The sequence below is a fragment of the Gorilla gorilla genome, chromosome X (assembly GCF_029281585.2).
Source record: "Gorilla gorilla gorilla isolate KB3781 chromosome X, NHGRI_mGorGor1-v2.1_pri, whole genome shotgun sequence".
NCBI classification, from domain to species: Eukaryota; Metazoa; Chordata; class Mammalia; order Primates; family Hominidae; genus Gorilla; species Gorilla gorilla.
Genome location: NC_073247.2, coordinates 49663037 through 49687068, shown reverse-complemented (window position 1 = coordinate 49687068; position 24032 = coordinate 49663037). Strand labels below are relative to the sequence as shown.

The window sequence follows — 24032 nt, the reverse complement described above, 5'->3', positions numbered from 1 at the left end:
AACAAACAAGCAAACAAACCAAACACATAAACAAAGCAAACAAACATGAATAAATCTCCTTCTTCCTTCATTAGCTAATAAACAAAAACTTATTAAAAGTCTCACAAAAACTGTGTAAAAATTTATGTGTATAGGTCTTGCAAGGAAGATGGTTGCCACTATGCTAAAGATATTTTGATCTTCACTGGGGCCGACTGAGCCAAGATGAAGAGATGTAGATTCATCCCCAGGAAATACAATATAATGTGGAAACAAACTAATATATGACAACGTGATATAAGACAATACCCTAAGTGGGAGGGGAGGAATGTTCTAAAGGCAAAGGAAACTGAAAAGAGGAGCACCCTGGTCTATGTCAAAGAGACAGGGAAGGCTCCAGAAATGCAGAGATACTGAAGACATCATCATAAGGAAAGAGGAGCATATATTTTGCAGGGGCCGGAGGGGCAGGGAGCTGGATGACAGGCAATATACAACCCAAGCTGGAGGAACTGAGCACTGGGAAGCCAGAATCTAAGCATGGTGGAGACAGAGTGTGGGACAAGCTCAGGCACCTGCAGCAAAAATAGTGCTGGCCAAGGAGCCATAGTCCTTTCCCTGGCTTTTCACTCTTGCCGCCTAGGTCCAGAGATGCTCCTCTGGGCAGATCTCCAAGCTAGGGCAAATGTGGCCTCTTGACAATATTGCTGGAGAAGGAGGGAGGAATGAGGTTTGTAGCCCGTGGCAGGTGGGTAATGCCTATGAGTGAATTAAATTCACACAAGCAGCCCTTTCACAATCGTCTAGACAGGAAATAGAGAAGGGAGCTCAGTGGAAAACATCAGTTGTGCCCACGCACCCAACTGTTCCAGTAACATAAAAGCACCAGCAGTTGGAGATACTTAAGGCAGCCATGGTATTGACAGAAAAAGACTCTGGATTTGGATTGCAGCTGTAGCATTTATTAAATGCACGTCACAACCTCTCTGAGCTTCGTTTTCCCCACGTTTCAAATGGGATGCAGTGGACCCTGTTGCCTACCGGGTAACTTTTTACCTTCTTTATCCTTTTTTACAAAACCTCAATGTCATTCAGGAATCCTCCTTGTTCAGTGAGGCCACATGCTTCAAAGGAAGCAGGCTGTAGTCCTGGCCTCACGAGCCAGAGAACTGGAGTCTATGCCCTAATTCTCAAATTTACAAGAAATGATTCGCCTAAGTTAAGTATAATGGTCCCACTCCCTTTGGTAGTGATTGGTTACTCATGGGTGTGTAATTTAATTCTGGCCAGTGCTCTGGGAGGGGAAGGCTTTGGAAGGCTTCTGGGAAAGATTTGAATGATAAAGAGAGATGTATCGAGATAAAAACTCTACGTTTTCTATTACACCTTATAATATCTGAAAATGAATTCCAGAACTCCAGCAGCCGTCTTGCGACCATAAGGCGATTTTGCCAAGGACAAAATAATATACCAAGAATGCAGAGGGAAAGATGGAAAGAGCATAAGACCTAGATGACTGAGGTGAATCACTGAATTAACCAATCCTAGAGCATCCACATTTTAGACCTCCTTATTACATGAGGGAGTAAATCCTTTGTTTGAATCAGTTGCACTGAGATTTTTTGTTATTTGCAGTTAAAGGTTATCCAACTGATACAAAAGTTATCGGCTGCAGTAAGGACTAAACACAGTGGCATGTGAAAGTGTCAATCCAAAGCCAGTACACTAGGTCCATAATATATATTTATTCATTTATTTGAATTCTATTTCATTATAATATCTCTCAAAATCCCAACTACTTATGTAATTTTTTTATTTGAAAATTTTTCTATCTTTGGCTGTCTGGGAGTCACTACCAATCTGGGCCATTGTCTGGCCTATTAACTATTTGACCTGCTTCCCAACCACTTCTAACTATTGGCCCAGGAGTGGTCCCCAGAGTATGTCTCCTAGCAAGAACCCACAGCATGGGGCTCAGGGCATAAAGACAGGGCCTTTGATTTTTAGCCTAAGGATAATTTCTCCTAGAAAGAATCAGGACATCTTAAAAAGCAGTGTACATTTTTAGAAAATATGATTTAGAAAAATCAGAATTAACTTTGTTTTGAAATTAGTCTCACAACCAAGTTAGGTAACTCCAAATGGAGCTCTGAATTAACAATTTCAGGATTCTTGTATTGCATGTCCAATTTGGGAATTAGTGCGTAGACTCCAGATGAAACAATTTGACAGCACAAAACCAATGTACAGTATAAATATTCTTATTTCCTAACTACTTGTCAGCTATTTCCAGTGAGTAAATATTTACACGTTTTCCTCTCCCCCTGCGGAAAGCAGTACTCACATATATGAACATAAATATTTTGGTGTATGTAAATATTTACTCACATGAGCAATATATTTCTTTTTCTAGTCTCTGTTGTAAGTTTTTTAATAACAGAACAATTCCTGCTTACAAATAAGTTCTGATCTTGCAACTCTCCTAAAATATTCTGCAAATGAGAGGCATTTTATGGTAGTGGTTAATTGCTGATTAGTTAGAGCAGCTGGGGATAAATCTGAACTCAGCACCCTACTAGCTGTGTGACCTTGGGTAAGTTCCTTAGTCTTTCTGTGCCCTGAGTTTCCTCATCTGTAAGATGAGAGTAATAACAGTATCTAACTTATAGGATTTTTCAGAATATTAAATAATTTAGTGCATATAAGGTGCTTCACAACACTTGGCATATTGTAAACCTTTAATAATTAAATATTAAAATGAATATGTTATCATTGTCAGTTACAGAAAATGTCATTTTTTCTATTTAGTATTATATTATGAATATAAGTATATTTATAAGTAATATCTTAATTTTATGTCTCTTTTTTATCATTCAAAGAATTTTCAAATGCTAACAATAGATTCCATGTGAGTAAATTACCCTAGACTGGCTTTTGATTATTTCTCACAATCCACTGGGTTAGTGGCCATCATTTTTTAAGCACTTACTGTTTGCCAGGCATTGTGTTATGTGCTTTCAAAGGCAACATTTAATTTAATCATCACAGCAACATATGAGGGTTTTCAAACTAAAAAATAGGGCCTCAGTGAGGATAATTAACTCATTTTACATTAAACAACAGGAAAGTGATAGAGTTGAGACTCAAACCCGGGTCTTCTTGATGTGAAAGTCCTTGCTCCAAACCTTTATGCGATCTTGTTTCCATCATTTACATAGAGATGTCCCTTGCAGGAAGGGTTCAGTGTTTTAAAATTTTCTTTTGTCAGGAAAGTAGAGTAAATTTTAATTTATGTTCTGGCCTCTGGGAAAATATACATCATTGACAAATCAACATTGCCTCACTCAGAGCCTTATCAACACCATGTTATAAAATGTGGTTGACTGTATGGTGTTGAGACTCACCCCACAGTACCCCATCTTTTGAGTTTTAGCTTGGATTCTTTTCACAGACTCTAGACAAGATACAGAATCTCCCTGCCCCCAATGCTGATCTTGTATTCATATTGCCCAGCTCCTCCAGATGGTATGTTGAATCAAAATGTTGGATTTCAGCCATGTGGTCCCTGTTCTCAGGAAGCTCCCAGAGACATCCTCTGATTGGGTATCCTTGGCACATGAGGAAATAATGCCTCCCAATTATTGGAATCTTCTCTTGCTCTTGACCACCAGGCCTGTCAGCAATCATTGGACCAAAGCCAATGGTATTTTCCAGTGTCCCATGCCCTGCAGCACTTTTTCCATACAGCTATAACCCAGATGTCAGGAAACTTACTCTCACTGCCTCCACAGCCACCTGCATCCATAAAGCTGCTGACCACACAGCAGACTATGGTGTCCCGTTACTGACAGGATTCATGTGGCCAGAGCCTACTTGGCCACCTGAATTGCCTTGGAAAGATGACCTACACCTCCCTTTCACCTTCCAAATCTCTCAGAATTATATCAAATGGGCAGAACTCTAGTTCTAAAGTAATGTTAAAAATATGATTTATTTTGTTTTACATTTTTAATTGACACATAATAATTGTACAAATTTATGGGGTATTGTGTGATGTTTTGATAAATGTATGCATCTTGTAATGAGCAAATCAGAACAATTAGCATATCCATTACCTCAAACATTTATCATTTCTTTGTGGTGGAAACATATAAAACTGCTCTTCTACCTATTTTGAGATATACAATACCTTATTGTTGACTATAGTCACCCTACTGTATAATAGGACACTAGCACTTATTCTTTCTTTCTAGATGCATCTTTTTACCCATTGATCAGCCTCTTCCTATCCCCTCTTCCCCCATAGTCTTCAATCTCTGGTAACCACTGTTCTATTCACTGTTTCTATGAGATCAAAAAATTTTAAGATTGTTTGTATAAGTGAGATCGTGTATTGTTTTTCTGTGCCTGGTTTATTTCACTTAACATATGGCTTCCAGGTTCATCCATTCACATTGTCGAAAATGACAATTTTATCCTTTTTTTTATGACTGAATAGTATTCCATTGTGAATACATACCACATTTCCTTTATCCATTCATCTGTTGTTGGACACTTGGGCTGATTCCATATATGGCTATTGTGAATAGCACTGCAATGAACATGGAAATGCAGACATCTCTTTGATATACTGATTTCATTTCCTTTGGATATATACCCAGCAGTGGGATTGCTGGATCATATGGCAATTTTAGTTTTAATTTTTTGAGGAACCTCCATACTGTTTTCCATAATACTGTACTAATTTACATTTCCACCAACAGTGTGTAAGGATTCGTTTTTCTCCCAATATGTAGTTTTTAGCTTTCCAATATACCCAAATAGAAAGTGGTTCAACTGGAGTTTGAGAAAAGTGAGTCCAGTTATCCAGCACAATTCTCTCACACGGACCTGTTCTGAATTTCCTTTATGAATTTTTGGGTTGAAGGCACACCTTCTTATTCCCTTGGTCTCTCTTTCTCTTAGACACCACTTATATTCAAGTTCATGATCAAATTAAGAAACAATGATTTATTATTTAAGAATCACTTTTGAGCACCTACTTGTCTGAGAAGACACTGTATTAGGCACAAACAACACAGAAAGGAATAAGATTTGGTTCCAGTTTTCAAAAAGTGCACAGCCCTTAAAGGTAGAGGGACAAGAAAATAAATTATATGATACTGAGTGAGAAACGGTAGAAGAGATATGTGTGTAGGATTCTGTGGAAGTGCATCTAAAAAGTCAGATTCTTAACCATGCTAAGAGGGAAGTGTTAGAGAAAGTAGAGAGAGAAATAAGGAAAATGCATCTAAGAAGAGGCAGAGGCTGGCATGAAACTTGATAGACATTGCACCAGGTATCCAGCAGGTATCCAGTGCTGCCTAAAACCACTCCAGTACTTATCTTCAAACAACGTTTTATTTTGCTCGTGATTCTGCAATCTGGGCTGGGATCAGCTAGGTGACTCTTCTGCTAGCTTTGCTGGTAATCACTTTTATGATTGAATTCAGCAGGCAGTTTGGCTGATGGCTGAATTCAGCTGAAATTTTCTTTCTCTCCAAGTAGTCTTGGGCCTCTGTCCACATAGTTTTTTTCACGTGTTTTCTCTTACAGAGGGAGCTAGATTTCTTAGACAGTGAATCAGGCTCCCAAGAACAGAAAAACAAAAGCTGCCAAGTCTTCTTAAATATTAGGCCTGTAGCTATTCAAGTGTCACTTAAAGGTAATCATAGGAGACCAGCCCAGATTCAAGGGGAGATTACAGAAGGGCATTAATGCCAGAAGTAAGTGCATTAATATGGTTCCTTGGAGCTATCATATGATTGATCAGCTAGATGAAGTTGAAAGAGGCTCCAGTCAGGAGAAGAAATAAGAGCAAAGACCTGGAAGTTTGTAGTGTTTTGAGGAAAATTAAGCATTTCTGGGTGGTAAGTTGGTGGGTATATAGGCACCAATGGGTAAGATAAAGCTACAGTGCTGGCTTCTTCAACCATGACCTCTGCTTGGCTCTCATCACTTGCCTCATCTGACTTCCCTGGACTTGACTCGCTTCCTGGCAATGACTCCTGGTCTGCTGAACTCCCACCTGATCTAGCTCTTTTTTGATCAGATAAATATCAAAGCTATGTTGGCAATTGTTATCTGACCACTGAAGCCATTTTCTCTTCCTTCTGGGCACTCGGGTAGACCATAATTCTCAGCTTCTCTTGCGGTTAGTTTTGGCCATGTTAACTGAGTTCAGGCCGAAGGAACATGGGTGCAAGTGGTGACGTGCAATACTTCCAGACTTGGATTGTTGAAAACCTTCCATTCCATCTTCCATTTTTTTTCCCTCTCCAATTGGCTGCAAATAGAGCACAACTTCAAAGCAACTTTGAGAGCCTTGTATGGAAGATGGCAAGTTTGAGAGCCTTGTGTTCAAGATGGCAAAGCCACAAGATGGAAAGCGCTTGGGTTCTTGGATCATTGTATGGAGGGGCTCTGCCCAACTAGGATCACCCAGGCTGGATTGTCATGTGAGTGATAGTAAAACAATTTTTGTTGTCATAAGCCCTTGAGTTTGTGGATGTTCATAAGTTATAACAGTCAGCATTGCCTCAACTAATATAATGGGGAACCGAGGAGGCAGAGAAGTTCTTAGCATCACCCTGAGAAACAGGAGAATTTGTGGGGAAGGAGATTGCATGAAGGGGAGGATAATAACTCAAGCTGAAGCAGGGCTAGCCAAATCTGGGAAGAATTTTTTGAATGAGGTAATGACAGTCTTCCTTTCCATGTGGCCAAATGTATACAGAGGAATATCTGGAACCCACTGCAGATTGACTCATTGACACATTCTTATCTGAAACTGAATTTTACCCTCAGTTTTTTAAAGTATCTTTGACAACTCATATCCTTGGAAACCCTTCATATTTAACCTACTGACAGGTGAACAATATAGCTTTTTGGGTAAGTTAATTAAAGGAAGAGGATTTTATGTTAATGAAATAATTCATATTTGATTCTCTGATTTAATTTGGTTCCCATAACAGTCCCTCAAAGTTAGATGGACAAAATCCAATATATATGTATTTCTGGATGGAATAGTCAAGGCTGAGGGGGAGCTTACTTGGCTAAGACCTCTCAGCTACATGGAAGAGGCCTGGGACCCATGTTTTCTAGCTCTAGAACATTTGTAAGCAAAATATGCAGACCCTGGTGATAGCCCACCCATACTGTCTAGACCTACCTGACTTCATTGCAGTTGAGGTGGACAATTCTAGAGCACACTACAGCTCTCCCTCTGCAAGGACCTGTACCTCTCAGCTTCTCTGCCTGATGATTTGTTCCAGCACCCTGGGAGTCTTCTTAGCTCAGCACAGGCACGACTTTGGAAATGTAAGGGAGTTAATGTCCCAGAGGTCAATCCTCAAGCAATGGGGTGCAGGAAGTTGTTGGATAAATACCCAGCCTCCCATTCCCTGAGGTGTACTCCACCTGGTTTCTCAGAGGATTCTCAGCAGGACCGATCTCCGGCAAGCATCCACAGCTCATTAGCACACACTAAACTGGCTTTCCTCCCTTCCCTGCTCCCTCATCCATGCTTTGTGGGATCATCTCCCAAATAAACTGCCTGCACCCATTCCTTATCTTAGAGTCTGCTTTCAGGGTAACCCACACTTAAGCAGTATACGTGGACTAGAGAAATTAGAAGCACGCAGGGGAAAACAGGATTTTTTTTTTCTCTTGCTCCCTCTGAACTGAACTCAGGCATGAGTGAGGATAACCTCTCATGGCAGTGAGTGAGGATAAAGGTCACATGAACACCTCATCAGACACTTCCTGTCAGACTCTCCTCCTTTTCATAGGCAGTTGGTGGCACCTGCCAGTCTGGACTCCTCTATGCATGGTGACTTTGCTCTGCTGCCCAGCTGGCACCAGGCACTAGATGAACAGCCTTGGTCCCAGACAGCAGCAGATGCTGCCAGCTCACCATCTCCTGGCAGCGGATTCAGGGTTGGGACTGGGCAGCAGAGTTTGATCACTTGCCCCGGCTGCCACAGTTTCCATCCTCTTCCCTGTATCCTCTAGTCATGAGAGGCCTGTTTGATAGAGATGTCAGCTCAGCAGTGACTGATGTGTTGAGACAAGCTTAGTGTGGCATGGTGCCATAGGGAGCAGCAGAGGGGCCTCAACCAGATGCCAAAGGGCCCACAGGCCCAGGTCTGACATGCTGAACTGTGGCAGGCTGGGTGTGCAAAGATGTCATCTGTGGGTTATCACCAGAACAGCTGTGTTCATTTGTTCAAGCATTCATTCATTCACTTGTATAATATTTACTGATGCTCCTTATGTGCCTGGTACTGTGATATGAACTAGGTATACGAGAGAATGAGAGAGATGTAATCTCTCCCTTCCTTGAACTTATAACATAGAATGGAGGAAGATATTGATAGAATATCAGACATATAATTATATGGAATCCTGAGATTTTCTTTTCCCCATTTCTCATACCCACCCTCCACCTGGAGCCAAAGCCCGTATCAAGACAGAGTGCTTTAAAGATGGTGAAAAGAAAGAATCCTTTAGTATGATAAAAGCTCCAGAGTTATGCCAGGAAGCAAGCAGCTATGCAGCCACTGGTAAGAAAATGTAATACACAGAAGTTCTGCCAGCCACTCTAATTATGACCAGTATTTCTTCTCTGCAGGCCAAGGTGAGACAGATCAGTAGGTGGTAACTCCTGGAAAATGGGGTGGGATCATTATTTGCAGGGAGGTATAAATGGCTAATATAAGAGCAAGTGTGACTTCTCTTCTTCTCTAAGTGCATGCCATCACATACTAGCATCTCAGGGCTAATGAGCATAAGGAAATAAAGTTCTAAACATGGGATTTCAACATTTTTAGGGAAAGAGTTGGGATGTGAGGACAGCTTATCTTTCTAGGGTCTTCCTTGTGTTTCTCACATAGCTGGCCTGGGTCTGGGAGTGCTGAGGTTGGGGCTTGGGCTTCCTGCTTGCCTAGAAAAGGGCCAAATCTCAGCTCCAGTCATTGTTGGTCTCCAGGGCTGCTCAAGATCTGGTTCTTGCAGATGCTATTTGGAGCAGCTCCCAAGCCATTAAACCCTTCCTCCTGGGGAGCTCCACAGCTGTCAGAGACGAGGAGGAGACAGGGTGGAACAGCCAGTTCAGATTCACTTCAAACCAGAAGTGGAACAATCCCTGTTACATTATTAATCCCTGGAGCCATGTAAAGTTTCATCTGTTTTCTCTCAACGATTTGTTACAAACTGCATTTTCCAAAAGCTGCAAGACCTACGACCAAACAGCATCTTTCACATGTGTGTGAAAATCCTGGGGTAACTCCTACAGGGCTAAGAGCAGAGGGCATGGGTTCTAATCTTGCCTTTGACACAAGCCAGCTGTGTGACAATGACAGGGCCACCTTTCCCCTCTGAACTTCAGTGTCTGTATTGGTTAGCTATTGCATGTAAAAATACCCACAGTCTTAGTAGCATACAACAATAACAATTAGTATCACAGATCTGCGGGTCGGCTGGGGTTTGGCCAATCTAGTCTGGGCTCAGCTTAGCAGCAATGCTTCAGACTGTAGTGGTTCTGCTTCATATCACAGGACTGGGGCTTGGCTGGGCTAACTCTGCTCCACATGCTAGTGGGCTAGACAGCTGCTATGGTTTGAATGGTTTTGTCTCCTCCAAAATTCATGTGTTTGAAATTTAATCTCCAATGCAACAGTGTTGGGAGGTGGGGCCTCTTGGAAGGTGTTTAGATTATGAAGGCTCTGCCCTCATGAATGAATTAATGCTGATAATGCTTGTAGGAGTGGGTTCACTCTCTTCTGCTCTTCTGCCGTGTGAGGGCACAGAGTTCATCTGTCTTGCCCTCCCACCTTCTGCCACATGAAGAAGCAGCAAGAAGGCCCTCACCCAGGTGTCAGTGCCTTGATCTTGGACTTCCAGCCTCCAGAACTATGAAAGAAATAAATTTCTGAGGTATTCTGTTATAGCAGTACAAATGGACTGAGACAACAGGCATGTTCTCTGCAACAGCAGAGGTATCAGGAGGAAGTGGAAATATGTGAGACCTCTTAAGGCCTAGGCTTAGAACTAGCATAAGTCCCACTCCACTGGCCAAAGCAAGTCAGTTGGCCCCAAATCAAGAGGTAGAAAGTATGCTCCACCCATGATATGCCATGACCATGATGTGACTGCAGGTTGGGGTGAAGAAGCATCAGGACCATTTATTCAATCTACCATAGTCTCCTCACTTATAACATGAGAAGATCAGCAGATCACATGGTTCCTTGGGCCCCTCATAACCTAAACATTCTGTAAGTCTAAATAATGATGTAGAAGCAGAACAGCGTAAAAGGATATAAACCAGTGAAAAAAAGCAAGAAATAAATCTGGTATGTCTTAATAAAATTTCTCTGAATGTATGAGCAAATTACAACCAGGTACAAAGACATGGCTTTTGAAACCTGCCCACCTCACTCAAATCGGGCAACTAATTTTCACAAGCTCAGCATATGTGAGCATCTATATAAAAATGCAGGAGGGCCCTGCTCCAAGTTTCCACACCTGTCCTCACCTCCCTAATACCAATAAGGTGATTTAACCTGAAGAAGAGGTCAAGAGATGAGCACCTCCCAATGTGTACATGTCTTCTGCTTTAGAGGCAAAAGAAGCAGCTTCCTACTAGAGAATATGCAATAAAAAAATTATATCAGCAGGACTCTCTTTGCTGGAAGTGTGAACTTGATAGAAATCAGAAATGCAAATGGTATTCAAGTGCGGTTAAAACTTCCGCTTTCCAAAAGGGGGAAAAATTAATTGCTTTTATACTTACTGTAGTGATAAGCCGGAGGCACATGCTATACACAAGGAACAGCATCCAGAAACCTTCCAAGAGGTGGAGGGAAGGGAGGCAATAAATCTCCCCTAGAAAGCCTCACGTTCCTCACTGCAGATGTGCATGGCATGTAATTTTTTAGCTGTGTGGTTCAGGGACCTGCTAAGAGTTTCAGATTCAACCGACTTCTGTGAAGGCTTGAGAAGGAGATGTTTGGGAAATGATCATAAATGATAAAAGAAGAGCTTAAGCAGTGAGTAGGTGTTCAGAACCTCTTAGTTGCTGAGGAAAAGGTGTTAGTTTATGGATTTTTATTGCAAGGACATCTGCAGCTTCTCAGCTTTATGGAGCACATATGTTTGCAAGAAAGTCCCACAAGCCTCAAATCATGTCCACCTTTTTCAGAGGGTGGGCCCTGGAGGGAATGCCCACGGTGTATGGATTGATAGGACTTCCATGAATGGGGTGACTATTTTGTCCAGTTTTCCTGGGACAGTGCCAGTTTATTTCTGTTACTTCAGTACCTTATCTAGTTAGCAACCTTATTCACTCTCAAAAGTCTCAGTGGCACAATAACTTTGAAAAACTGTTGGCCTGAAAGACCAGGCTGTGCATTAGACCCATTCATCCATTCAGTTAGCATTCCACTATGAGGACCTGGGCACACACCTGTTATTTCCCTAGAGTTTATGAATTCCTAAAGACAAGGGCTGTGTTTCATCCATTTTTTTTTTAACTTTAAGTTCTAGGGTACATGTGCACAATGTGCAGGTTTGATACATAGGTATACATGTGCCATGTTGGTATGCTGCACCCATCAACTCCTCATTTACATTAGGTATTTCTCCTAATGCTATCCCTCCCCCAGCCCCCCACCCCCCGATAGGCCCCGGTGTGTGGTGTTCCCTGCCCTGTGCCCAAGTGTACTCACTGTTCAATTCCCACCTATGAGTGAGAACATGCAGTGTTTGGTTTTCTGTCCTTGTGATAGTTTGCCGAGAATGATGGTTTTCAGCTTCATCCATGTCCCTGCAAAGGACATGAACTCATCCTTTTTATGGCTGCATAGTATTCCACAGTGTATATGGTTTTACCCATTTTTGAGGCTACGGCCGTTCTCCTCTTCTCTCTTCCAGTTGTTTCTCCCTGCTCCCCCAGGTTCTGTTCTGCCATTCACAGCCTTGACTCTCACATTATTTTCTAGAGGACTCTTGTCTCCCCAGTCCTCACCATAACCCCCTCCAACAGCCATTAGTTCTGTGGCTACATCCCTGGATCAGCCCAAAGGTTAATGAACATTGCATCATTCACAATCTCCAAGTCAGACTATGTCAATAGAGCGCCACGCCATTAACTCCCCCAGGAACTTCTAGAACTCATAACTCCCTCAGTCTCCATATCATTTTTGTCATACAAAACAAACAAAACTGAGATGTATTCTCTAAATTTAAGATCATATTTCAGAGACAGCAATAATCTTGGATATGTGGAGACTAGCTAGATGTCCCTCAAAAACATTTTTCTTTGTTCCTGGGTACTCAACTGGACTATGTTTCCCAGTGGTCCTTGGGGTAAAGTGTGGCCATGTGACTGACTTCTGGCCCATTACATGTAGACAGAAGTGATGTATATTACTTCCTGGTCCGATCCATAAATACAGATGCTCCTTGACTTATGATGGCGTTATGCTGTGAAAAACTCACTGTAATTGGAAAATATTATAAGTTGAAAATGCATTTAATGCACCCAACCTACACAACCTCATAGCCTACCTTAAACGTGCTCAGAACACGTTTGCCTATGATTGGGCAAAATTATCCAATACAAAGCATGTTTTATAATAAAATGTTAAATATCTCATGTAATTTACTGAACACTGTACTGAAAGTGACAAAGAGAATTGTTGTTTGGATACTTGAATTATAATTTCTACTGAGTGCGTATCACTTTCACACCATTGTAAAGTCATAAAATTGTAAGCCTAATCATAGTAAGTTGAACCACTGTAAGTCAAAAACTATCTGTATTTCCCACATGGTCCTTTGATGTGTTTCTTCCATTTCCCATATCTGGGGGTTGGATATTGATGCCCACAATGGTGTTGGAAGACAGGAGGAGATTCTCAGCCCTGGCTGCCCAAGAGAGACACCGGGATACTTGAAACAAAATTCTGTGCACACATCCCACCCTGAACTAATGGAATTAGAATTTCTACTGTCAGAGAGGCAGAGCTCTCCATAGGTTTGAACACCTCAGTGACTGTGTGAAGAAAAGTCCCTGCTTCTTCCACCAAGTGTACTTTACCTGAAAAAACAAACAAACAAACAAACAAACAAACAAACAAACAAACAAAAAACACTTCCATTGTGTTAGGCTCGTTCTGGCTTTACTTTAACTAATACAATGAGCAACTGCATTTCTACAAATGGATTCACCAGTCATGTTCTTACCAATTCCTGGATGAAAGGAGGCTGTTGGTAGGAGGTGAGTAAAGAGATTCACATCAAGGAAAGGGGCACAGGCCTCCCACTGATCATCTAGGAAATACTTGAGAACCTAGGGTTGTGAAAGGAGAATTGTGGTATGGTGAGGAGTGGACAGACGGAGAAAGGAAGCTGAGGCCTGCAGGCCCTATTTTTATATGGTCTGAGAAAGCAGGTATGAGTGTGTGTGATAAGGGAGTGTGTTTTGTGAGTTGATGATATTAGGCTGAACTTGAAGTCCTCCTAACTTTGGAAATAAATTACTTGGATTACAACACTTTTCAATTGGATGACAAATCTCCTTGTACTTATGTGGCCATGCTCCTCTACGTGGAGGCATGCCTCCCTGGCTAAGAGAAATTGGCTTGCTACAAAGGTTTTGCATTCTTGCTGGTTCAACATGGGTCTTTGGCTTAAGGCTAACCATCCTGGAAGCCCATGAACTGGATGCTCTTGCTTAACTAAATGACTTTTCCTGGCTCTTACCAAGAGCTTCATTCTCTTTCTCCTTTTCCTTTTCTTCTCCTCCTCCTTCTCCTCCTCTTTTCTTCCTTTTCCTCTCCCTTCCCCTCCCTCTGTCCTTCCTTTGCCCCCTGCACTTTCCCCAACCTCTCCCCTCCCTTCTCTTTCTTCCTCTCTTCCTCTTTCTCTCCCTCTACCTTTGACCTTCCTTTCCCTTTCCCCTCCTTAGCCTCCCTTTCCCTCTCTTCCTTTTTCTCCCTCTGTCCTTCCCCTTCACCTCCTCTCCAGGTTTTTTAACAAAAAGGTAGCTTTCCACTCCAGTCACATCCCTTGAAATCCTGACCAGCCAGGCTATGGAGGTGATTGTTAATTGGCTCATTATTCACTTATTCTTTCAATCAACACTGTTGGTTGGGCGGGGCTTTGTTGGATAAGGATGGGTCTTGCCAGGGTTACCACTGTGCTACAAGTGGACATACAGAGACAAAAGAGATTATCTTTGTTGTAGAAATAGTCAGTCTTATGAACAGCAAAAGTGGGCAGTTACATGGTCAGGAACCAAGGAAGCAGTTAAGCAAATCATTAAGAGTTAAAGGCTGCCTCATATCTAGCAGAAGAGACCTCAACCCCCCAAGGAGCAGACGATTCTGTTTATGAAGAGCCCATCACTGATGCTGGACGTTTTTGTTTTGTGGGTATAAGGCAAGTAGAACCCTCGCTATGGAGAAGGCTTGTCAAAGACTGTCCCTCCATGAAGCTCAGGGAGGAGGAACTTGATATTTTCTAGGGAAGGTTAGGGCAAATGTACATAGGAGCAAGAGATCTTGTAAGAAAAATGGGATAGTAATCTTGACACCTTCTTTCTGGGGGTTTTAGACCATCCCTGAGGGACTGAGGAGCATGATGTTGCCAAGCAAGAAGCCTGGTGTTCATGCATGAAGAGGAAAGAGAGGGTGCATTGCTGAGCTGGTGTGTCCTTGGAAAGTTGCCTAGGAGGGCATCTAGAAAACAGATGTTTAGAAACAAAAGAAAACCCAGGAGCCCAGTTCTACTGTGGTCTGGGACTACCACAGACAAGTGTAAACCTTGGAGTTGCATGCCTAGTTCCACAGCGTGGAACAAAGTTGGACTTAGACTGTGTACCACCAGCATTTCCCTGTTTCCTGGGTGATGGCGTTATGGACTTTAAACTTTTTTATTATGAATTAAAACACACATATGCAGAAGCTCACTTAATGACCACACAAGCCCCATCTGTGTCAAGCACCACCTGGGTCAAGACATAAAGCAAAACAAGCACCCTAGAAGCCTCCTTCATGCCCTCTTCTTATTACGCCCATTTCTTCCACTGTACACATCTTAATTTCTAACACCACACCTTCCTCTTGCCTGCTTTTGAAATAGACACGTAAATGAACTTATGTGATCTGGACTCTTGTATCTGGCTTCTTTTGCTCAATATTACATTTGTGAGATCCATCCATGTTGCTGTTCATTTTCCTTGCTGTGTAGTACTTCATTGTATGAATATATGCTGATCCGTCTATCCATGCCCTTTTTGATGTATATTGGGCTGCTTCCAGTCTGGCTGTTCAAAAACAAGCTTCTGTTAAGATTCTGGAACATGTTTCCTAGGAACACAGGGACCATTTGGTGAATGATGATAATGAGACCATGGCTGGAAAAGATTTTCTCAATTTTTTTGACTCCTTGAGCAAGTGTACTCTGGCAGCACTTGGACTCATTATGGGATGCAGAGAGAGAAGGAAGGGTAGCAGCAGGTGCTAGAGAAGAGACATTGCAAGATGGGGAGTTCTAATCAAAGTAAGTTGAACATTAAAAAAAGACATACCTCAGACTGAGGAAACTGAATAAACTGAGTTTCTCAAATAATCTATTTTTTCCCCCCATCATGCTGGAGTGTGAATAAGAAAAGGCCCCAGTAACAGTACCAAGAATAGTCACTGGCTCTGGTTACCTCAGTGAAATTTCTGGAACTCTGGCTTGAAGTTCTCTCCTTGGCCGCAACAGGATGGTCCTATGTGAGCCTGCCCTAGCCCCCTTCCTCAGTTCCTGTTCAGATGTGACTGTCCTTCATCCACTCATCTCGTGCATAGCTTGCTCCTCTCGGCTCAGTTCTCCATCTCTCCAAAGTCAGAGCCTTGTATCCATCAGGGGCCCCACATTCTTCCTTCTTAGGTCAGTTACTCACTGTTACAGGGTGGCACACTCACTGTGCTGTGCTCCTAGCTACCCCTCTGCTCTCATCCAGCATCCATTCGTTCGTTGAACAAATGCTTATTGGCCAGGTGCGGTGGCTCATGCCTGTAATCCCAGCACTTTGGGTGAGACAGGAGGATGGCATGGGGCCAGGAGTCCGAGACCAGCCTGAGCAACATATTGAGACCTCCATCTTTACCAAAAAGAAAAAAAAAGTGCCTATTGACAGATACTTGGTGCCAGGATGGGCACCTTTCTTTCATGTCAGAGCCACTGCCTAAGAGCTTAATGAAACAACTCCCTAAGAACCTCCAACCCTGGGCTGCCATGATCTCTCTCATGGTACAACGGGTTCTTAGGTAAAGATTTCTTCTACCAGGCTTCCTAGCCATGCCCTCACCCCATTCTGGGCCTTGCTCTGCAACCAGCACAGTACAATGTAGTTCAGAGGCACTCGACCCACCGTATGTATGCTGAAGTGCTCACAGGCCTTCCTGTGGGGGTTGTAGGTAGCCCAGGAGTAGCAGAGCCTCCTGTATTTGCCCTTTACCATCCAGTAGAAGAGAGAATCTCTTCTTGTAGCTCCAGAAAAAGAAAGGAGCATTCTCACCTTTCCTTCATCCCCATGCAGGGTGGGGGATGGAGAGAAGTGGGGAGGGGACAGCAAACTTGTTTGATGAGTACCTCTCCTGGGGATACTAACTCATCTTCTCTTTTCCTTCTTTTGGGACAAGCAGATAGCCCGTGGATTGTGCTTTTTCATTTATGATAGGCTATTCAGCAGAAGAAAGAACAACAAAGGCAACAGCCTTTCAGTTCTCTTTGGACTGCACATGAAATCAAACCTGGAACAGCCGTCCCCTGTGTTCTCTCTGCTGCCCTGCCTGTTGCCTTTCTCTGCTCTACTTAATTCTGTTTATTCTCACATCCCCACTCCTGGGCTCCTCTATATAGCTGTGTAGGTCGTGCACTGTATAAACTCTCCCATCCCCAATCCCCTCTGTGTTTTGCCTGCCATGCCTCCCCAGTCCCTTTAACCCCATAGAGCCCTTCTTACTTCATTTCCTGCAAGTTCCTCTTCCCTAACTGCCTCAAGAGAGAAGAAGCCTGACCTCTGTAGGGCCTGACCCACATTTATCACCCTTGGCAGGGTAGGGCAGGGCCAAGGCCAGGTGTCTACTGCTCAAGAGAGTCAAGGGGCCTCCTTTCCCAGGGAGCTGCCCCAAACAGCTCACAAAGCCCAGAATCTTTTTCTCATCACAGTTTTGCCTTGCCAGAAGTAAATTGTTCTCTAGGTTCACCAAAAGGCCAAAGAAGCTGTTTCATAAATAAGCTTAGCATCTACTTTTGCGTATTCCCTTTAACCTGGCGGGCTGCTCCTCCCCGAGCACCAAATTTGTGGAACTACATACATACATCCTTACAGCACCCTGCACAGTCACAGCCTCAAGCATGTTTAAAAAAAAAAAAAAGGTGACCTTGTTTTCTCTCCATAACAATCCCATGATAGAGATATTGACCAGTTTTATGGAAAATAAAACTGAGGCTTGAATCACATCCCTGTGGCAGTCAGATTTGAACTGAAGTCTGCTAGTCCCAAAGAGATTCGAGGTCTGCCTGTGTTCTTAGTCACCCTAGATCTTTGCTCCCTTGAGCTGTCCCACGCCCGTCTCCCACCTTCCCTGTTCCTCTCAGTGCCTGTGCTCATGACCCATGGCCTTTCACCCTCCCATCAGACCTATGTGTCCAATTCCAATGCCTGCCTTCCCTCCTTGGTCCCATCTCACATTTGTCCTCCTGGGGTGCTTTCAGCCACTCTCCACATAATACTGCTGTCTGAGCCAGCCCAGTCTGGGGATCTAGCACTTAGGAATATGCCCACAGGACTGGCATTCTAGCTGGGTGTGTCCCATCCAAATACACAAGATTTTTCTTTTCCCTCCAGCCCCTGACAGTGCCGGTCATCCAGTTCTACAGTATAAACTGGCCATAGGCCCACAATGACACCTCTAGCTTGAGCACTGCCTTAACAAAACAACAATAACAACAACATCAACATCATCATCATCATACACAACAACACAAGTCTGAATGGCTATCTGCCTCCTCTCCATCCCAAGCGTCATCTCTCCTCCCTCTCTTCCCCCAGCCCTCAGGGACCAAGATGGGGAAATTGTCCTGTAATCGCATTTTACATGCACGTGCACAGGATCGAGGCATTTCTCTCATCTAGTTATCTTTGGAAACACTGGAAGGGAAGGGGATATTAAAGAAATCCTCCTCTGCTTCCATCTTGAAAAAAAAGCGGCACATTTTGATTCACTACCTTATCTTTAAAGAAACCCGACATGGAAAAGGCAAGGAGATAAGATCTATGACTTCATCAGCTTGTTCTCTGAAGTTGTTTCAAGCTTCACCATCCCCCGACAGGCCCCTTCATTTCCTGTTTTCAATATCTAATGGCAAAGAATACACAGCCGCTCAGAGCTAAGTGACCCTGGGGGTCAGCACAGGAAGCTGGCCAGGGAGGAAGCTTTTAAGATCCAAACTGGAATCTGGCCACAAGTCAGGAGCACATCTTCTTAATTCGAATTTTATTTTTACCTTCACTTTGTGGTCAGCAGCTCTCAGAACAGCTGCTGGTTTGAAATACCTTAAATGTAATTTGAAAACTCATAAGGTTTAAAATTAAAAGAAAAAATACTTTAGGATCTTATAACAGGAATTCTTGACAACCTCTTTCTTTCAAGATGCTCCAAATGCCTCCCAGACGTGATTGCGTCAGTTCTTGCTGCCTCCCACGGTGGAGGCCAAGGAACCAGTACCATCTGAATCATTTTATGGAGGGGAAAACACAGACACCCACTTGTTCCTGCTTACCCAGCAAGTCGGCACAACATTATGACAGGTGTTTTCCAGTGCCCAACCAGCCTAGAGTAGGGAGTGTGTGTGTGCATAATATGGGTCACAATCACAATGTCAAGAGCAAGGAAAACTAACTATCTTGGTTCTGGCCACCTGCCATAGAGGTGCACTTCCTGGCAATGGCCGTTTCCGTTCCATCTCTTCTGTCACCAGCGGCGTCCTTGGGAGGGCTCTTGTTGGTTGACATGACAATACTGCCAGCTACTCTCTTGACAGTCAGGGAATAGCATTCCTTGCAGGAGGCGTCACACAGAAACATCCCTACCTGCCAGGATCGTCCATTATCTGAGGGGCTGAGCACATGGTGCTTCTATGGCAAACTGAACTGCATGGAGCACTAAGCTTTGTCTCTCTTAGATGGGTTTCCTTTTCCTGGTTCCTGTCTCTAATACTTCCCAAAGGCCAGAGGCCTGACCACACAGGTGTAGACCTTGGATCAGGGAGCAGATCTGTCACTTGCAACCGAGGGGTGGCCCACTATGATGTGGGTCTGGAGCATAAGCTCAGGGCCTTCTCCCTGCAAGGCTGATCTGGGGCAGTGTTGCATATTCTGGAGGTTGTAGTAGATGGTGTCAGAATCCAACCCATATCTTCTTGCCGCTAATATTTTAAAGAATACCACCCAACTCCCAGCCAGCAATTCCTTTATTCCCTTGCTTCAGGGCTTTCTTAGGACAAGAAGCATACTTTACCTGTTGCTGCTGACAGCCAGAAGTACCAAAGATTAACATCCCTCCTAATTCTGCAGAGCAACCCTCAGCCATTGACAGACGGGACTGGGTATATAAATACCCCAGCTTCATCACCCTCAGGTGGGCTAACTCTGAGGCACACATTCTGTGCTGACTTTCAGTGGTTTCTAGCAGGATTAAGTTCCAGTTGCCCACAGTGGCAACTGACTTGGTGATGCCTTCTTTTATTTCTCCACTCGCTTTACTAGTGTTTTTTTGGATTAGTTCCAAAATAAACTATTTTCACTTGGGTTCTTATCTCATTCTGCTTCTGGAGAAACTAACTGAGTCATGGGAAGAACTCTTCTGCCACCCCAGCCACTGATGGGGCTGTTGCTTCCAAGCCTGAAGCAAAGATTTCTGGAAACTTTCCCATGTCTGGAGGCTAAGTCTGGGAGCTTCTCTGACCTCTTCCTAGGCCTTTTTAAATCTCCTTTTCCATGATTCCATGATTCTCAAACTCTTGCTCCCAACATTATCCTTAGCTACAAGATATCATCCAGGTCTAGTACACTGTTCTCATTTTTACATTTTATAGAACACAAAACTGAGGCTCAGAGGGGTAAAAACCTTGCCCAAATTTACTTACTTTGCAAATGTCAGGCAAAGAAGAGACCAAAACCCAAGCATCTAGATTTATGGTCCACAGTATTTGTCAAGTAAAGCTATTTATGTGTAAACTTGGCTCATGAGTTTTTGTTCTGAATCCTTCTTCTTTTTCATTACAGCAAAGAATTGGGTCCTGAAAGTAGCATACTCAATGGGGACTGTGAGCATGCATCACTTAATCAGTACATGGGCACTGCACTCCTTCCTGGGCCAGATTGTATGTAGGTCAGCACCTCCAGTGGCTGAACCTCCAGAAGGGCTATCACAAAGGTCTGAGAATCTGTCTCCCTTAAGGCAGCGAGAAGTGGTCACAGACACGGCTTGGCTGCTAGCATGGCAGAAGGTCTAGTGGGGGCAGCTGGGACTCCACCAGCCCAGGTACAAGGTCTTTGTATTTACTCTTTTTTTTGGCCTAGAATGCTGTTCCCAGATGGCCACATGGATTAGCCCCTCGCTTGCTTCCAGAATTTGCTCAAATGCCATCCTCAGAGAGACCTTTCCTGACCACTGTCTAAAATACAGCCTCTTGTCCCACAATGTTTTAAACCCACTTCATTTTCTCTCTTAGCATTTGTCACCCACTACATGATATTGTGTGTTATCTTTGTTTATTTCTGCCCCCGCACATTGACCCCAGCCATGAGCATGTGCGTTCCACAAGGACAGATACTTGTTTTTATGGTTTTTTCTTCTGCTTTATTCTCATCACCTTGAACAATGTTAGTGCATCCTAGAAGCTCAAGAAATACCTGTTGAATGAATTAATTAAACACTAAAAGCAAACTATGGCTCAGATAGGACAGGTTAGTTACCTGGGCCCAGGTAGCACATTCAGCTAAGTGGAGCAGAGGCATTACGGGGCGCCAAGCCAGCTTGACTCCATGGCCTCTGGCCCATTTCTCTACCTTGTGCTGGGCTCGTTAAGTTTCCAAAGAACATGGGACTCATAAAGCAGAAAACAAGAAGAGGAGAGATGGATTCTCAGTGGAGATAGGACATATTCCCCTCCCTCTCTCCTTCTCAACCTGCCTCCTCCCTCCTCTGTCTTATCCCAAGGAGCTCCTTAGGAAGAAACCCATCCCCAGTCTCTCCCAGAAACTGCTCTCTGAACACTCAGATGCACAATCAACCATTGTTAAGTCCTCAACAATACCTCATCAGCAAGCACAGCACTATAATTAAAAGTAAATCCAGCTCAAGCTCTTTAAAATAGGATCTAATTTAATTGGTGCATTTAATCTATCACTGTCACTCCAAGCCAACCGGGGGAGAATCTCATCGTAGCGGTAGGTGATGGGAAGACTTAAGCGGCCCCACTTCAGGGTCTCCCTGTTGCCCCAGGTCTTGTGAACTACTGGGAACGTAAGGCAGCAGCAAGCCTGGGAACCACATGGGTGCCAAATGAAACTTGGATGTGGCTGCCGTGGGGCTCTGCCCTGACATCCAGCCACACTCCCATGAAAGGCTTTCAACAGGGGGTCTGGGCAGGGGTCTCTCCCTCCTATCCACATATCCTCAAAAATGAATCTCAGGGCACCATGCAGAGAAACTTCAAGAGAACTAAGCTCATCTTCACAAGGCTGGCATTGGGGTGTAACCTTTCTACAGAGTCACTGTGTGTCTCTACTTTGAGTCACTATTAGTTTAAGACCCAGCTCAGAAAAAAAAATTCTGTCTCTTCAGAGTAAGATAGCACAAAACACCGATCAGTTGGGAAGTCATAAAGTTTGATGCTTCAGGATATTGGCCCCAAAATAATATAGAAATGAGTTATGATCCTGGGTAAGCTACTTACTAAATTATGACTTTTGCGATAATTTTAACCCCCCAAACTTCATTTCCTTGTTTGCAGAGTGAAGATGAGAATACCTATTTTAAAGTTCTGTTGTGAGGTTCAAGTGCCACATATGGGGCCACCAGAAGCTGTTGGCGCCCCTCCCACATCCCTGTGGTCCACTCAGGAGGTTAACTGCAGTCAGCTGTCATTCTACTGGTGGCTTCCTGCATCTTTCTGCCTGAGCTTGTTCTTTGGCCCTGGAGGAACCCTCCACCAATGAGAGATGGGAATTGTTGAATAAAAGTCCCAGCTTCCACTCCAAGGCATGTTCATGATCCATACAGCCTCTGAGAGGCCTCCCATGGGCCTGAACCCCAGTTGACCACGCTGGTAATACACACATCTGCTCACTCTCCACTGGCTTTCCTCTCTCCCTTTCTCACTGCTTCACCTTCTCATGGTGCCTCCTGGACCACTTCCCAAATAAATGATTGCACTCAAATCCTCATCTTGGGGTCTGCTAAGGGGAAATCCAAGTCCAGACATTGGTATGACTCAAGTGCTTAATAGACCATGTCACTATTGTAGTTTCTAGATACCCAAAATTCAAATGTGGGTCTCTCTGCCTACATTTTGTATTTTCTATGTAAAAAATTCCCTAAAGCCCTCCAGGAAGGACTCCTCTCCCTGTGGCTCCATGCCAGCCCTATGCTCTGCAGCCATAGGGAGGATTGCTGTGCCAATGCTCACAAACCTTGGGGCTGCCATCCCCAAGACTCCTTGGACTCCATACAAAGATTGACCTTAGGAGGAGTGAGTCACAACAACTCCATGTGAGTATTGGGAGGCTTTATAGGTTGAATTATGACTTTCCAAAGAGATTTGTCTTAAACCACAATTCCTTAAAATGTGATCTTATTAGGCAACAGGGTCTTTGCAAATGAAAGTTAAGATGAAGTCATTAGTGTGGTCCCCAATTCAATATGACTGGTGTCCTTATTAAAAGTGGAGATTTGGACACAGAAAGACACAAACAAGGAGAACACCATGTGAAGATTGGGATCATGTGACCAAAAGCCAAGGAACTACCAGAAGGTAAGAGAGAAGACCGGGAACAAATCCTTTCCTAGTGCCTGCAGAGGGAGTGTGACCTAGTTGACACCTTGACTTTGGACTTCTAGCCTCCGAAATTGTGAGACAATAAATACCTGTTGTTTAAGCCACCCAGCTTGTGGCACTTTGTTACATCAGCCCTACCAGACTAATAAAGGGGAATTGTCTTTATGTACTGCCTATGTGTGGCTGCAGGAACCATGTGTATGTATAACAATGGGGTTTTCATGAAGCTGGCTTTTTTTTCTGTGTAATTCTACAGATTCCTAGATAATATCAGGCCTTGACACTGGCTGCCCAAGCTAAGCTTTTCTCCGATGTCTTCCAGCACTCTATTTTCTTAGCCCTTTGTCTCCAGAGTTGTGTTGTCTCCCTTCCCCTCCTGTTGGCCTGTGGTTACCAAAGTTCCAACATGGCTTCATGGTGACATATGGGGGCCCCCTCTCCACACGGCCCTTTTTTCTCAAAGATTCATTCAGGCTTTGTCCTTACTTGTCATCAATGCTCCATTTTACACTGAAGTTAAAGGCAGATGGGAAAGAAAGTCTTGCCCCTCTCAGAAGTAGGTACTCATTAGAAAAAGCTCAGCATCCAAGAAATGATCCTCTAGCAGTAGGAATTTCAGCCTGGTGTCTCCAGATCGCTCACCACCGCCACTAGAGAGTGCCTCAGGCTATTCAAACTCCATGGTCTCAAAAGTAACTTCACCTGCTTCCACCTCTGGCCTGGCCAACTTCAGGGACTTCCTGGACTGGATATTCTGTTTGCCACTCTAGACCCAGCCTTTGTGCTTCTCCACTGTATTAGTCCATTCTCACATTGCTATAGAGAAATACCAGAGACTGGGTAATTTATAAAGAAAATAGGTTTAATTGGCTCACAGTTCTGCAGGCTGTGCA

At 43.7% G+C, this 24032-nt stretch overlaps 1 long non-coding RNA gene across 1 annotated transcript; it reads left to right on the top strand.

Annotated features, from left to right (window-relative positions):
• The first annotated feature begins 883 nt into the window (after positions 1 to 883).
• Positions 884 to 23303, top strand: LOC109024716 (uncharacterized). The gene is made up of 4 exons (XR_002004214.3): positions 884 to 1023; positions 6315 to 6476; positions 20363 to 20621; positions 22096 to 23303. It is a non-coding gene; the product is annotated as an uncharacterized lncRNA (long non-coding RNA).
• Positions 23304 to 24032: the final 729 nt, after the last annotated feature.